This window comes from Schistocerca gregaria, chromosome 2 (assembly GCF_023897955.1).
Source record: "Schistocerca gregaria isolate iqSchGreg1 chromosome 2, iqSchGreg1.2, whole genome shotgun sequence".
NCBI classification, from domain to species: domain Eukaryota; kingdom Metazoa; phylum Arthropoda; class Insecta; order Orthoptera; family Acrididae; genus Schistocerca; species Schistocerca gregaria.
The window spans coordinates 367,314,509-367,329,648 of NC_064921.1; the positions used below are offsets into that span (position 1 = coordinate 367,314,509).

Genomic DNA, 15,140 nt, shown 5'->3' on the forward strand with positions numbered 1-15,140 from the left:
AGTCAAATGCGGTTGTTCAAACATGGACATGAAGCCTGCTCCTCTCGAATGCTAGTCCAATACAGGGCTTAACGTGCCATAATTCTACCGTTTCTCCACCGGAATGGACTTATCTTCCCCGTGTTGAAAAGAAGTAATAAGTGTCACGCAGATAAAGTCAGAGATACAACATTTCTCATAGCATCCGTGCACTGGCTGCCTTCCTTCAATTTGCGATACAATCAGCATGCTAGACAACGCACAATTATACGCTGTTTTACTAAATGGTGCCAACCGAAAAACTACGTCATACACTAGTTGTCAGTAGTTAGGAGCTGGTTTCAATTGAAGATCAGCTGATCTAACTTCCCTGTGATTTTCACGATTTACTTGCTGTTAATCATGATATGACAAAGCTAAGGCCATTTCCTGCCTCTATCACTTCACCGTTAACCGATATGCTCATTTTTCATATTTCCACGACGAAATAATTTCTTTAAAGACAACTAGTGTCGATATTTTGTAATAATTCGCATTTCTAACCTAACGTAATCATTACTATAAAACGTTGTTAGAGATTAGCGCATTAATTTCTCGTTCGTAGATGCCTGAACTGGCGAGCTGGAAATATCAGGATGTTAGTAGTTTGTTTAGGAGACAAGATGATTCTCAAAAGTACGAAATATATATGCCCGTTCAACCAATAAAGTTAAGAATCAAACCACTCAGATAATGGAGCAGTTCCACAAACACCCAAAATGTGACTGTTTGACACAAAAACAAGCGGAACACGACTGAAGTATATTACAGATAGCTTATGCCAACAGTTGGCTCCCCACTCTTACACTTATGTTACCTGCGGCTACAGCGTGTAGGGACGCCACGGTACAACTGACAGTCTTGTGGGAAGCAGCCGGGGAAATGGGTGGGGATATTTATCGTTGACTGTTGCAACGTGCCGTTCCTGGAAACGGCGATGTAATATGCGACAGAGAGAATGACGAATGCGTGCGAAATCAACGAGGGGGCACACATTTCAATATCGCAATGACACCGATGCGACAAGTGCGTCAGAATTTTATTTGCTCTAAGTGGTTCTGTTGACATACGACACGATCTTGTTTACAGTTACACATGGTTGATTCTCATTTCTAGCACATCACGCTTTAACGCTTGTCAGTTACTTGGTGACAGGGAGGACAATCTTCTTCAAGTGATCAGCCGCTGCTTGGCACTGCCGGTCGTCGAGTTGTCCAACTACCTGTCAATCTCTCGTCTTATATTTGCAGGTAGGTTGGCTTTCCGTTAAATAAAAGAAACGGAAACAGAAAGGAGGAGACAAAGAAAGAGAGAGTGTAAGGCGCCCATTTTGTTCAAGCCAAATTTTATTTACTTATTCTCCAGTTTTAGAATTTTGTATCGCGCCTGCAGATACTACGCAGCATTGATTAACTAAATCGGTACTGCAGAACGCACACTGTCAGGAATCATATTCCAGTACCCGCGCTGATACTGCTTCTGCGAGGGACATAAACTTTGAAAGGTTCTCGACAAAACAGGCAGAAAGAATCCTACACGACGACGCACGAAGATGGTCTAAGAACGGATTGCTTTAATCTGCGAAAAACTGGGATGGTAAAGTACGGCCAGTCTAAAGTTCTCATTATGCCATACTCTACGGACTCGCTGTCTAAACCGAGATGTTCCTGGAAATCTAGAGCAAGTGGGGGACTTCTTGCACGTGTCGTTATCACATGGTTAGAATGATTTCCTTCGTTTCCGGCACTGTATAGCCTACATCACTGCGATAACCGTTTGCAGAATGCTTGATTTTGAGTCTTTTACGATAACTATAAGAGAATCAGATCAAATTTTGAGAAATAATCGCTTTGGGATTCTTAACGAGATGGATTAACGTAAGATTTTGAGAAGAACTGGTTTAAATGATAAGAGTGAGATTGTTATAAACATTTTGAATAATATCCAGTGGGAACTGTTACAGAATATCGTTCTGTGTTACAATTGCGAGAGACTATGTTAGAAAATTGTGCTACCTCCAACGAACACAGCAATCATATTAGAAAAATATATTTTCACGAACTTACACGAATGTGCGTCAACAGTTGTTTATCAAAAGCTTAAGGATTGTAATGGGAGGGAGATACCGACATACTAAACATCCTTCACCACACGCCGTATGGTGGCAATGGTAAGGGTTTCTGGCTAATTTCAGTTCAGGCTTACAAACAACAACAAATGATTGAGTTGTGCTCCATGTAACTTTCGTCAGCATTTCTTCCTCATAATGCACCCCATTCCCTTTTGAGCCCTTAGATAGCCCACTTCTTTTAATTTCATCTCAGGAATTGCTTGATGGGTTGAAAAATTGAAAATAGAAGTGTATATGTGTTCTACGTAACAAAACATTTACTCGCTTGGGGGGCCAATTCATAACGAAGTAATGAAATGAAATGAGAGTATGGCATCGTTGAACGGGAGGCCAAGTCCGGGAAATTCGACCGCCAAGTGCAAGCCTTATTTCAGCCGACGCCACATTGGGCGACGTGCGCGCCGGTTATGAGGATGAAATGATGATGAGGACGACACAACACGCAGTCCCCGAACGGAGAAAATCTCCAAACCCGTCCGGGAACCGAACCCGGGCCCGCTTGCGTGGGAGGCGAACACGTTACCACCCAGCTACGCAGGCGGACACAGACCGAAGCAAACCAGCGGCATACCACCTTCAATAAAATAATGCCTGGAAAAACACTATTCTTTGCGCTGATGGCTACATCTTCATCTTTATCGCAGAAATTCAACAGTTACAGAACTATAACACGAAAGACAGTAGGTTTTTAAGACCAAAACAATGTGCCTGAGATGCCAGAGATAGTGTAATTCGATGGAATATGATTTTCAAACATCGTCACGTTTCGTAAGTAGTGCAGCCCTGCAGCCCGGTTTCAAATTCTGGCTACTAAACGTCAATTGAAATTTAGTTTGAAATAAAATTTGTGTATTGTAGAATAAAAATTCCGCGATATCTATAATGTTAGCAACGTAATAAACTTATTCTTATGGGGGGGGGGGGGGATATTCTGCGGATACGCTGTACACTTGTTCGCAAGTTAAAATCATTATAGACAGGACGTTAACCAATGTCTAACGGCGTTAACCAGCATGCCATTCTCCATAGAACTTTACTGACCAGCTTGAAGATGCCAATCATAATGATGAAGGTAGAATTAGAGTTCAGAATAATAAGGTGTAAGTGCAACGGATTAATACTTGGTAGTTAAAAAATTGAGTTAAGAACTTAGAGGTATTATATCTGCTATAGCAACTAAAACACTACGTAACCAGTCACTAAAATTTTGTTTTTTCTTCAAGGTGGGTTTACGAAAATGAGCTCTAGTCTTAGGTGAAAATGTTGAATCTCGTTCGCATAATGCCGATGACGCACGACGCCGTAAGATGTTTCTACTTACACGAAGACGCTGTTAACAAGATGCGTGCTGACTACCAAATGTTCAACAGAAACAATCACTGAAATGGAGCGTAGAGCGAGGTATACTTTAAGCAATTATATCATAAGCAGCCATTGGATTGATTTATGCTTTTCGTGTCCGCGGCTCGTGGTCTTGCGGTAGTGTTCTCGCTTCCAGCGCACGGGGACCCGGGTTCAGAAAATGGTTCAAATGGCTCTGAGCACTATGGGACTTAACATCTGAGGTCATCAGTCTCCTAGAACTTAGAACTACTTAAACCGAACCAACTAAGGACATCACACACATCCATGCTCGAGGCAGGATTCGAACCTGCGACCGTAGCGGCCGTGCGATTCCACACTGAAGCGCCTAGAACCGCTCGGCCACACGAGCCGGCGACCCGGGTTCGATTCCCGGAGGGGTCTTGGAATTTTCTCTGCCTCGAGATGACTGGGTGTTGTGCGTCTTTCATCATCATTTCATCCTCATTCACCGCAAGTAGCCGAAGTGGCATTAAAGAACTTGCGTGGCGGCCGAACCGCCCCGCGAGGGGTCTCCCGCCCACCAATGCCAAACACTCATTATTAGCTTTTTCGTAGCACTGTTCTCGATTCATTCGTATCAGGTGAATAAGTGAGCTCCTCGAGAATGGACGGCGCACACTTGGGTGCTAAGTCCAGACGAATGTTGAAAATCAGGTGCACTGATAAGATAAGGAATGAGGAAGTCCTGCGCAGAATTGGAGAGGAAAAGAATATATGGAAAACACTGACAAAGAGAAGGTACAGGATGATAGGACATCTGTTAAGACATGAAGGGAATGACTTGTATGGTATCAGAGGGAGCTGCAGAGGGCAAAAACGGTAGAGGAAGACAGAGATTGGAATTTGTGGCGGGTCGCATCAAACCAGCCAGAAGACAGATGGCCCAAAAGAAAGAGAAAAGTCCATTTGATACATTATTGCTGGTATTGGTTTCTCCTATTGCCTGAATCATCTATTGTCAACTGTGTTTGCATTCTGCAGTATATGTATACGAAGAAGAGTCACTAATCCAAGGCACCGATATTAAGATGACACCCAGCTGTCCCACATTGTTTCTCCCGTTCATCATACACTGATAAGCCAAAACTTTATGAGCACTGCCGACGTCAAACTGAATCCCACATAGAGTCGTTACGACCACGTGATGCGGTAAGGGAAGGGTACGCATAAGCGGTGCGTACACGAACACGCAATCATTCTAGCGACCATACGGACAAATGGGAAACTCTAATGACATAAGCAACCTTGACAAAGGCTGGCGCCTGAGAACTAGGCACCCAGACATGGCGGACCTAATCGGCTGTTCGCGTGCATCTGGTATGAGCAACTGTGGAAAGCGGTAATGGTGAAACTATATGTAGGCCTCATCATAGAATGTGGAGGCTTGCTCGCTGTGTAAAGCAGACGACTCCTATGTGTTACCATCTTGATGCAACGACATTGTCAACTAAAACTGCAAAAACAGACAAAACCGCACGTTATACCACCTTGAACCAACAACATCACCGTCTACGACTGCAGTGGTCACTGGATCAACGAGATCGGACTGGGGATCAATCGAAAAGTGTCATCTGGTAACCAAATCGAGATTCGTGTTCAGATGCTCCGTCACCCAGGTGAACAGTTGCTCGAAACATACGCAATGTCATGGGTACAGGCCTGTAGAAGAAGAATTATGCTGTCGGGGACATTCATCTGGGCTTGCCTGGGAATGAGAAAGTGATAAAAACCATCAAGACAGCTGTGAAGAAGGTTCATATTATTACGGAACCCGACAGCGGTGGCACCTTCCAGCAGGATAACTGTTCGTTTCATAATGCCAGAATAGCGGAAATGTGATTTGAGGAGCGTGATAATGAAGTCATGTTGATGTCTTTGCCATCAAATTCGCATGATGTGAACCCGATGGAGCATATCTGAGATGCTATCGAGTGCCAACTCTACGCCCACAAAACAAGGGAATTGCATGACTTATTCATAGACAGCTGGTGCCATATACTTCTGTCGAATCCATGCCATGCAGAATCTGTTGTGTTCCAAAGGGGGACAAACACGCTATTAAGCACATGGTTATAATGTTTTGTCTCATCAGTGGTGGTAGTTATACTGCCCTACACCTAGTCATTAATTGTATGATTGGTAAGCAATGGTTACCACATTGGAATCGCACTATCGAGGAGAGTAGTTCTAATAACTGACAGGCCACACAGTCGACGCCCAACGTTCTTGCCGCAATGGTAACACCAGTTCCCGTCTCCGATCACCGAAGTTAAGAGCTGTCGGATTTGACTAGCACTTGCATAGGTGACCGTCTGGATCTGCCGAGATCTATTGGCAAGCGGGGTGCACTCAGCCTTTGTGAGACCAAATGAGGAACTATTTGACTGAGAAGTAGCTATTCCGGTCACGAAAACTGACAATGGTTGCGAGCGCGATGTGCTGACCACACGCCCCTCCGTACCCGCACCCGATGACGCCTAAGAGCTAAGGTTGGTTGGTTGATTTGGGGAAGGAGACCAGACAGCGAGGTCATCGGTCTCATCGGATTATGGAAGGACGGGGAAGGAAGACGGCCGTGCCGTTTGAAAGGAACCATCCCGGCTTTTGCCTGGAGCGATTTAGGGAACTCACGGAAAACCTAAATCAGGATGGCCGGACGCGGGATTGAACCGTCGTCCCCCCGAATGCGAGTCCAGTTTCTAACCACTGCGCCACCTCGCTCGGTAAGAGCTAAGGATGCCGGCTGTCAGACACTGCCATCGGGCGTTCAAGGCCTGTTCGGACGGTGTTCGTTTGTTTGTAATCGGGCTGTGGCCACCTGCTCCAGTAACGCTAGCGTCTGAGGATAACACGGCGGTCGGTTGGTACCGATGGGTCTTCCGACGTCTGTTCGGACAGTTTCATACAGTGAACGACAGGCCTGCTCCAGCAAATTATGCAGTTTAGATGGAATCATCCGAGTTTAGTTGCCACTTTCTAAACTGCTGTTAAATAATTGGAGACACACGGTATTTTACCCTAATGTGTGTCTCTTTCGCCATACAGTCTGCTGTCCAACTGGAGGCCCTCAACTTGATTTACCAACATGCTTCCCACAGTTCCAGCAGGCCTCCACCCCCCCCCCCCCCCCCCCGCCCACATTGGTCCTTACTTTTGGAACAGGCTATCATTTGTCAACAAACCTCTTGAAATTTCGCTTTCTAACTACCAATACAGTTACTGGGGCCTATCTCCAAGACGTCCCAGATATTCAGCGTCAAGCGTATTCAGATGGTGGAATATTCTAAATCAAGTATATTGAGATCAGAAATCCACAGTCAAATATGAATATTTTTGGCGGTGCGATGTCTTGAATGATGAATGCTTGTGAAAAATGGACTATCACTTCTTACAGCAACTTACAGACTCACATTTAATGATGCAGCAGTATGTAGATAGGCAAACTTTAATGAATGTGCCGACAGATGGTTTACAACCAGCATATTATATATGGAAGAAATTTATCACCATGGATATAAATTGCGAGAAACTGGTCCGGCCGCTGTGGCCGAGCGGTTCTAGGAGCTTCAGTGCGGAATCACGCGACTGCTACGGTCACAGGTTTGAATTCTGCCTCGGGCATGGATGTGTGTGCTGTCCTTAGGTTAGTTAGGTTTAAGTACTTCTAAGTTCCACGGGACCGATGACCTCAGATGTTAAGTTCCATAGTGCTCAGAGACATTTGAACGAGAAACTGGATCGTTCTAGCCACAGAGATTTGCTTTTTGTGTTACGACGCAAAAACAACTAGGGTCATACCCGCCCATGTCAGAACTGTAGAAAACAAAGACAAAAATGGAGTTAAAAACGACTACACGTTAAGCCCAATGAACGAAAGGAAAGGTAGCTAAAAACAGGGACCCGGTTCCATAAAATACGCCATAGAGAAATGGAGGTCATGAACTGAAGATTAAATGTTCCTCGCCATATTGTTGTGACGGATAAAAAGGTAAAACGTTGTTTACAGCCCGCGCGCCGTTCGCTAAAACGATCAGTAACTCAGCCGACAAACTTAAATTAGAATGTAAGAGGTTAAAAAGTGCATTCCATCAGAAAATAACGAACCGTCAAAGGCTGAGGGCAATGAACACAAAGTAGTGGGGGAGCACCTCTTGACAAATGGCAATTGCCACAAAGACAGTGCCCAATACATAACCTAGCTAAAACGATATCGCTGCGAGTGTCGAGAGAGGAGGTTCTCCAAGCCGCTGGGAGAGGTTTAATTCCCCGGAGTTTGTTTCCATGATGGGAAGATCAGTGGTGACACTCAAACGGACACCACTTCCTGACACAAGGCAGCACAGAGATCGTCGGACGGAATGGAAGAACTAGCGGGCCGAGGTACGAGGACTGCAGCCTTGGCAGCAGCGTGAGCAGCCTCGTTCCCTGTCAGACAGACGTGGCCAGGTACCCGATGGATGGTGTACAGCACACAGAGGCTCTGAGGGAATCGGAGCAGATGACGCAATTGAAAAACCAGTCTCACCGGATGTACTGCGTGGTCTGATATAGGGCGAAAAGATCCGCTGTAAATACTGAGCAGTGTTCCGGGAGCCGAAAACTGTCGGTACCAATGACGAAGGCACACCCGACACCTCGGTAAATCTGAGAGCCACCGGTGTACACAAAGATACTATCGCGAAGTTCCGTGCGAAGGTCGTGAAACTTACGGTGATGGAACGAGGCTGGAGTAGTGTCCTTGAGAAATGAATGAAGGCCAAGGTGAACACGGGCCGCCGCACGAAGCCACGATGATAAAGGGTTCACACTCATAGGGAAAGTGGCAAGCAGCATGGAGTTAAGCTGCGAGCAAGAGCCGAAAGCGAACTCCAGGAAGTTACAGAGAACATGGACGCGCCTCATACTGGCGATCAGAGGAGTAAACGGAGAAGGAAGCATAGCTTGGGTGACCACAAATGGCAAACAAACGGCATGCGTACCTGCTGAGGAGAAAGTCATGGCGGTATAACAGCGGTAGTTCGGCAGCTTCTGCATACTGACTCTCAACCGGACTAGTGTAAAAGGCGCCAGTGGTCAAACGAATGCTGCGATGGTGGACAGTATTGAGACGGCGTAAGAGGGCGGACGTGCAGATGGATAAACGAAACACCAGTAGTATAATTTCGAACGGACAAGGAACATATGCAAACGGAGGAGGGTGGTCCGATACGCTCCCCAGGAAGTACCGCTGAGGACACGTAGGACAGATGGTTCAGATGGCTCTGAGCACTATAGGACTTAACTTCTGAGGTCATCAGTCCCCTAGAACTTAGTACTTAAACCTAACTAACCTAAGCACATCACACACACCCATGCCCGAGGGTGGATTCGAACCTGCGACCGTATCGGTCGCGCGGTTCCAGACTGTAGCGCCTAGATCCGCACGGCCACCCAGGCCGGCCACGTAGGACATTGAGGGACCGTATACAGTGGGCGGCCTGGTAAAACACGTGGGAGGCCCAAAAAAGTTACCTATCAAGCATGAGCCCCAGGAATTTCGTAGGTTCAACAAACGAAAGAACAACAGGCCCAAGATATAAAGGCAGTGGAAGAAACCCATTGCCCCGCCAGAAATAAATACAAACGGTTTTGTCAGTGGAATAGCGGAAATTGTCGATGGCCCATGAGTAAAGGAGACCAAGACATCGCTGAAGACGCCGCTCAAGGAGGTAAGTCCGTGAAGACCTGCAATAGATCGCAAAATCGTCAACGAAAAGGCAGCCGAAGATGCCCTGCGGGAGACAGACCATTATAGGCTTAATAGCGATAGCAAAGAGGACGGAACCCTGAGGCACACTGCTTGTCTGGATAAATGTGCCCGACATAGCCAGAGAGAGCCGGTCCAGTTTCTCGACAAAATATCGAACGCACAGTACATATCGTAGAAAACACGCACTAGTAATGGTACGAAGCGCTTTTGAAACCAGAGCTGAGTTCCATCAATCAGTTGTGCAACGCACTGCTGTAGTGCCGAACTTCCAACAGTTCATGTTGTTCACAGATCAGGCCTACTCCAACCATGGTTATGGTTTTAACTGACATAGCAGCCACGATTGGAGTAATGAAAATTCATACATCACACTGCTCTCATTCGCCAGTAACGATTTTCTATTAAGTTATGAGCTGGAATTCTGCAGAGTCTACTAGTTTGAGATTAGCTGCTACAGTTATTGGAGAATGTTTCCCACTTGTTGCCTGTGAGAGAATGGATTCCAACACGACTATGCACCGCTCCCTCAGATGTTAGTGTTCGTTAGTGCCTTGGTAACACATACCTTTATCACTGAATTTGAAGAGATAGTACTGTCCAATGGCCAGCGCGAGCATCATATCGCATCTCTATTGATTTTTTCCTATGGATTTGCACGAAGTAAATGCTCATGTTTGCCTATTTGCGTCAATATTAAGGCAACTATATTTAATATATCAGAAGCAAGATGCTAACATGACTTTTTGTCCACTACTAGAAAATGGTCCATTTACACCGAAACTAGTAAGGCATTTTAAGGAAGTTTATACAACAGTTGATGCTTAATGCGAATATACTTTTCGTTATACATATTACAGCTGTACACATTGTAAAAATATTAGGGATGTAAAGTTTAAATGGAGACCTTCGTTGCAGCCACGTTGTATGTAATCCCAATAGAAGAATGTGTTTTCAGAGTGGTGGTGGTAATCCCAGTTGCACAAGCGGAATTAACGGCTTCGCAGCAATTTCCTCATTTCTGGAGAGTTGCTTCCACAGTTCGTTGCTTGATAAATTCGTTCCAATTATGTGCAATATTTCAGCGGTCTCGACGCTATGAGGCGGGGTGTATGTGGCCAAGAAGACGCTCGAGCTCCTTCAAATATTTCTATGGGAGGTCCTGGAACATCCTACTTACAGGCCGGATACCACCCTATGTGACTTGCATACCCCATGTATTTCGTCCTGCGTCCTAGGATTGATGTGTCAGTGTCAATGTCAATGGCAGTTACGACAGTTGTGTGTTAAATGAAATAGTTGTCATATAAAACCGCTTTAGGAACTGAAGAGAAACTGATTAGTATTGTACTATGTGCCTGTCTCATTGTGTAACAAACATGGATACTTGTGAGAGTGTGGCAATATTTATGCTCCATTGTGACGGATGCATTGAAATTGTTTGTGCACGGAGTTAATATCAATAAAAATTGAACATTCATTTCCAATCATTACTTTCTCGTAACCTCATACCCAGTTTAGGATCGTCTACAACTTGTGTCATTTTGACCCTAACGATTTGCGACACTGTATAGGCAGCGCTCCATTACCAGGAAATTCGCTGTTCTGTTTCGCTATAACGTATCAATGTACCAAACCCGGACGGTCTTTCCACACTTTTGTGTTGATCGTTCCCAAAGATCAATTGAAGAAAAGTTGAGACGTGTCTAGCATCTGCCCATAATTACTGGTATCACAAAACTTTTCGTAACTGAGGAGGAACTTCAATAATCTGCTGAATCTGTGGTTGTAATGGACGTATTTAAACAGGTAAACTTCTTCAGGTACCCAAGGTCCTGACCATATCATATTCGTGATTTGCATTGCAGGCAGTATGCTGTAACAATTGTAGTTCATATACAACTTTTCCGTTGTAGATATCATATAGCAATGCGTAGAGTGTGAAATCTGTATTCAGACGGATGAATTCCTTAGATTACGACTAACTGCAGCAGAACTCCTAATGAATAAGTAGATCTTATCGTCGAAGAAGTTACATAGACTGGATCCTCAATCGAACTCAGATTTTAATCGATCTGTTTATATCGCTTAGTCACCCAGAATATCTTCGACCTATAATTAGAGCTGTGGAACGTACCTCATCCATTCACGTGAAAGTCATATGCTTGCATTTAACTCGTTATCGCACGCGTATTTGCGCTACACGACGTTGGCAACCAAGATGGGATTGTCATCTACTTGCCTATGAGTCTTAAACGCGGAATTCTCCCGGCTCACGTTCGTCTAATAGTAATAAATTCGCACAAACACTGAACCGTCACAACAAAATGGGCATACTGCTCGCCAGCACAAAATGGACAGGCACAGGCGACTATTTTTGTAACAATAATGTCGCCTGAAAGTAGTTTTATAATTAGTGTTGCTGTTCTGCTAGTTGTGAGCAATACCGATAGCTGTAGATGTTATTTTTTCAGCTGTGCCACAATATGTATTTGATTTAATGATGAATTCAACAGCAGTAACAAATCTGATTATGAACTTAACAGAAGTAACGAGTATTTATGCCATAGCAAGTATTTTTGTTAAACCTTAGTAAAAAAAATTCATTACCACGGAACCGACTACAAGAATAACAACAGCTCTAATTTTGCATACGTACGGTAGTTATTAATTAGGTTCTAGAGAGAGAATGAAAGAACTGTAGCTGACCAAAAAGGACGAACTTAGGAATGTGTGTCAGAGTAATGTAGGTGTTGGGTAATATTGTTACGGTGAGGTAACTCACATGTAAAGAAGTAGAATGTGTATTCGGAAAGGAGTTGCAGGTGCGTCAAACGCTTTATTCACGGGCAATGACAGTGAAAACACTAATTCCCGTAATCTGTTCATTCAGTTTTTGTACAGCAGGTGGACGTCAGTCCATTTCCAGCTCTAAATGCCAGATATTTCATCACCATAACTACGCATTTAAATAACAAAATTGTCATTGAGATCATCGTCATTCACTGCTGCAAACAATCCATCGTACAAAATATGCTTTGCAACAGATGGTAGTTTGTTAGCCATTTTTGCACATTTGATTTAAATTTTGTCGCTATACAAGGTAGCTGCTTCTTGATTCCTAACTTCGACTGAATTATTGTGAAGCTAAAACAGTACATTAAAGACAATAATCTCAAAGAGATTACTGGGACAACAAGTATTTTAAACCAGGAATGACAGTGTAAAGATTTTTTCACCTTAGTATGTGATAAAAATGCAATAATGTGCATGGACTTCGTATATGTGAAGGAGTGGTTGTAGTATATCGTTGCTCCTCCACACTAGTTAATTTTTGCCTTATGCACGAAACAACAAAATAATGAAACTCAGTGACAATGTTGTGAGTGACAATTCACAAGTTGCTAGTGCTTTTAACAATCACTTTCGAATGAAGTAATAAAAATAGGATTAAATGGTTCAATTGAAGAGGCAATAACATATGTTTTTAATATCATGCCGCAAAATGTTAAGCAGCTAGAAATAACACGAACTTCCTTCACTGACATTAATAGATTTATTAACATTCTAAAAACAGATAATCGTATAGTGTCGACGGAGTTTCAAATAGAATTCTAAAATGTTCCAATTCAGTAAGTAATGCCCAATGGTTTACATTGCAGCGAAACTGAAGTTGATGAGTTAGTATGGTAGAGGTCATTCTTGGCAACTGGAACAAAATAACAATCGAATCCTTTTACCGACCTCCCAACTCAGATGCTACAATTGCTGAAAGGTTCAAAGAAATGTTGAATGTAATTTCAAACACCGACTCAAGCAATTATAGTTGGTAGTGACTTCAGTTTATCGTCGATATGTTGGCGAAAATACATGTTTGAATCCGGAGGTACAAATAAAACGTCTTCTGAAATTGTGCTAAACGCTTTCTCTGGAAATTGTTTTTAGCAGTTAGATCACAGGCCCACTAAAATAGTAAACTTGACTTCTTACCAAATAATCCTGAGCTAAAGTCGAGGATCAAACAAGCGTAGGAATCAGTGAGCACAGGATTGTTGCTGAATACGACAAATTCACCAAAAACAAACGAAAAATATATCTATTGAGAAAAGCAGGTAAAAATTCTCTTGACGTCTTCCTGAGAGATAATTTCCACGTCTTCTAAATTAACAGTGTAAGTAGAGACCAGATATGACTTAAATTGAAAGAAATAGCATCTGCAGCAGCTGAGAGATTTATACCAAATACATTAACAAAAGACGGAGCTGATCCCCTATAGTACTCAAAACAGGTCAGAACACTTGCAGAAACAATGGAAAAAGCATGTCAAATTTAGAAAAACACAAAATCCCCAGATTTTCTATCTTTTACACAAGCTCGAAATTTAGCGCGGGCTTCAATATGAGACGCTTGTAATAGTTTTCAGAACGAAATTTAGTCTCGGAAACCTGGCAGAAAATCCACAGAGATTCTGATCGTATCTGAAGCATGCAAGACACAATAAATGCATTCTCTGGGTGTCAGCAACGGAAAATTAATACTATCGATGACAGTGCTGCTAAAGCAGAGTTGCTAAATACAGCCTTTGGAAATTCCTTCACCAAGGAAGACGAGGTAAATATTTCAGAATTCGTATCAAGAACAGCTACCAACATGAGTAATTTAGAAGTAGATAACACCGGAGTAGTGAAGCAAGTTAAATCAATCAATGAAAGGAAGTCTTCCGGCCCAGACTGTGTACTTCTTAAGTTCCTTTCAGAGTATGCTAAGGCAATAGGTCCATACTTAACAATTATATACAACTGTTTCCTCAGCGAAAGACCCAAACCTAAGGACTGGAAAGTTGAACAGGTGACACCAGTGTTGAAGAAGGGCAATAGGAGTAATCCTCTAAATTAATGGCCCATATCATTGAGGTGGACATGCAACAGGAATTTTGAATATTATGTTGTGTTCGAACATTATGAATTACCTTGAAAAGAACGATCTATTGTCACACAGTCTACACGGGTTTCGAAAACATCGTTCTTGCCAATCACAACTAGCTCCTTACTCACACAAAGTGTTGAGTGCACTCGACAAGGGATTTCATATTTAGTTCGTATTTTTAGATTTCCAGGAGGCTTTTGACACCGTACCTCACGAGTGGCTTGTAATCAAATTGCGTGCTTATGGAGTATCTATCGTCTCAGTTATGTGACCGGATTCGTAATTTCGTCAGAAGGGTTACAGTTCGTAGTAACTAATGAGAAGTCATCATTAAAACAGAAGTGATTTCTGGTGTTCCACTAGGTTTTGTTATGAGCCCTCGCTTTTCCTTATGTATATAAACGATTTAGGAGGCCGCGCGGGATTAGCCGAGCGGTCTTGGGCGCTACAGTCAAGGATTGTGCGGCTGGTCACGGCAGAGGTTCGAATCCTCCCTCGACCATGGGTGTGTGTGTTTGTCCTAAGGATAATTTAGGTTAAGTAGTGTGTAAGTTTAGGGACTGATGACCTTAGCAGTTAAGTCCCATAAGATTTCACACACATCTGATCTTTTTTTTTTTTTTTTTTTTTTTTTTTGTTTAGGAGACAATCTGAGCAGCCATCTTAGGTTGTTTTCAGATGATGCAGTTGTTTGTACTCTAATAAAGTCATCAGAAGATCAAAAAGAATTGCGAAACGATTTAAATAAGATATCTGTAAGGTGTGAAAGTCGGAAATCGACCCTAAATAATGAAAAGTGTGAGGTAATCCACATGAGTGCTAAAAGGAATCCGTTCACCTTCGGTTACTCGATGAACCAATCAAATCTAAAGGTCTTAAATTCAACTAAATACCTACGAATTATAATTACGAACAACTTAAATTGGAAAGAACACATAGAAAATTTTGTGGGGT

General features: G+C 43.2%; 1 protein-coding gene across 4 annotated transcripts in view; it reads right to left on the minus strand.

Annotated features, from left to right (window-relative positions):
* LOC126337083 (organic cation transporter protein-like) overlaps nt 1-15,140 on the minus strand; it is a 307,774-nt gene that overhangs the window by 238,946 nt on the left and 53,688 nt on the right. The window contains exon 1 of one of the 4 annotated variants that reach the window (XM_050001431.1): nt 836-902. The exons of the other annotated variants lie outside the window; for them this stretch is intronic. The gene's annotated coding sequence lies outside the window, so the exon portion shown is untranslated. Of the gene's footprint in view, nt 1-835; nt 903-15,140 lie in introns of those variants that run through there. 4 annotated transcript variants of the gene reach the window in all.